We start from the raw sequence: 1644 nt of genomic DNA, 5'->3' as shown, positions 1-1644 counted from the left end.
GTTTGGGTGTGTGCTTCAAGTGGTGTGTTTTAGTTAAAAGTGTATGTTACGCGTGGCGTGTTTAAGTTAAAGTGCATGCAAATAAAGTGGCATGTGTGTGGAGGAGGCCTCAAGTTAAAGTGCATGTTAAAGTGACGTGTGTGGAGGAGGGAAGAAGAAGGAGGAGGAGTGGAGGAGGAAGGGAGGAGGAGGAAGAGGAAGGAGCAGGAAGAAGGAGGAGAGAGGAAGGTGGACGAAGAGGTGGTAGTCCTGGGGGTGACAGTCAGTCAGTCCGGGTTCCATTGATGAGCCCGACTGCCGACGGAAAAACTTTGGTGTGGCGGGTGGTCTTTGTCATGATGGACTGCAGCCTCCTCCCGAGGGAGGGACTCGAACAGGAGTGTCCAGGGTGGGAGGGTCAGCGACAATCTTTCTGGCCCCCTTCAGTGACCTGGAAGTGAACAGGACCTGGAGGGAAGGCAGATTGCAGCCGATAACCCTCTCGGCCGAGCGGATGATGCTCTGCAGCTGCACTTGTCTTTGGCCGTGGCTGCAGGGTGCCAGACGGTGATGGAGGAGCAGATGATGGACTCAACGATGGCCGTGTAGAACTGTACCATCATCTTCCCTGGCAGGTTGAATTTCCTCAGCTGCCTCAGGAAGAACATCCTCTGCTGGGCCTTCTTGGTGATGGAGCCGATGTTCAGCTCCCACTTGAGGTCCTGGGAGATGATGGAGCCCAGGAAGCGGAAGGACTCCACAGCGTCGACGGGGGAGTCACACAGGATGAGAGGGGCGGGTGGGGCTGCATTCCTCCTGAAATCCACAACCATCTCCACTGTCTTTAGAGCGTTGAGCTCCAGGTTGTTCTGGCTGCACCAGGTCACCAGGTGGTCAGTCTCCCACCTGTAGGCGGTCTCGTCCCCACCAGAGATGAGCCCAATGAGGTGGTGTCATCCGCGAACTTTAGGAGCTTGACGGACTGGTGACTGGAGGTGCAGCTGTTGGTGTACAGGAGAACAGCAGAGGAAAGAACACAGCCTTGGGGGGAACCTGGTGGTCCGGGAGCCTGAGACGTGTTTCCCCAGCCTCACGTGCTGCTTCCTGTCGGTCAGGAAGTCTGTGATCCACCTGCAGGTGGAGTCGGGCACGCAGCTGGGAGAGCTTGTCCTGCAGCAGGGACGGATGATTGTATTGAAAGCGGAGCTGAAGTCCACAAGCAGGATCCGGGCGTAGGTTGATGGCGGGTCCAGATGCTGGAGGATGTAGTGAAGGGCCATGTTGACTGTGTCGTCTGCAGACCTGTTGGCTCTGTGGGCGAACTGCAGGGGGTCCAGGAGTGGGTCGGTGATGGTCTTGAGGTGTGACAGGACCAAGCGTTCAAAGGACTTCATGACCACAGAGGTCAGGGCGACGGGCCTGTAGTCATTGAGTCCTGTGATCTTGGGTTTTTTGGGGACGGGGATGATGGTGGAGGCCTTGAAGCAGGCTGGAACGTGGCATGTCTCCAGGGAGGTGTTGAAGATGTCGGTGAACACAGGAGACAGCTGGTCAGCACAGTGCTTCAGGGTGGAGGGGAGACGGAGTCCGGGCCCGCTGCTTTGGGGTTCTGCTTTTAAACAGCCTGTTGACGTCTCTCTCAGGATGACGAGGTCGTCGCTGAGG

This window comes from Pseudoliparis swirei, unplaced genomic scaffold, assembly GCF_029220125.1.
Source record: "Pseudoliparis swirei isolate HS2019 ecotype Mariana Trench unplaced genomic scaffold, NWPU_hadal_v1 hadal_27, whole genome shotgun sequence".
In the NCBI taxonomy this organism is placed as follows: Eukaryota; Metazoa; Chordata; class Actinopteri; order Perciformes; family Liparidae; genus Pseudoliparis; species Pseudoliparis swirei.
Note: the sequence above shows the minus strand (reverse complement) of the source record.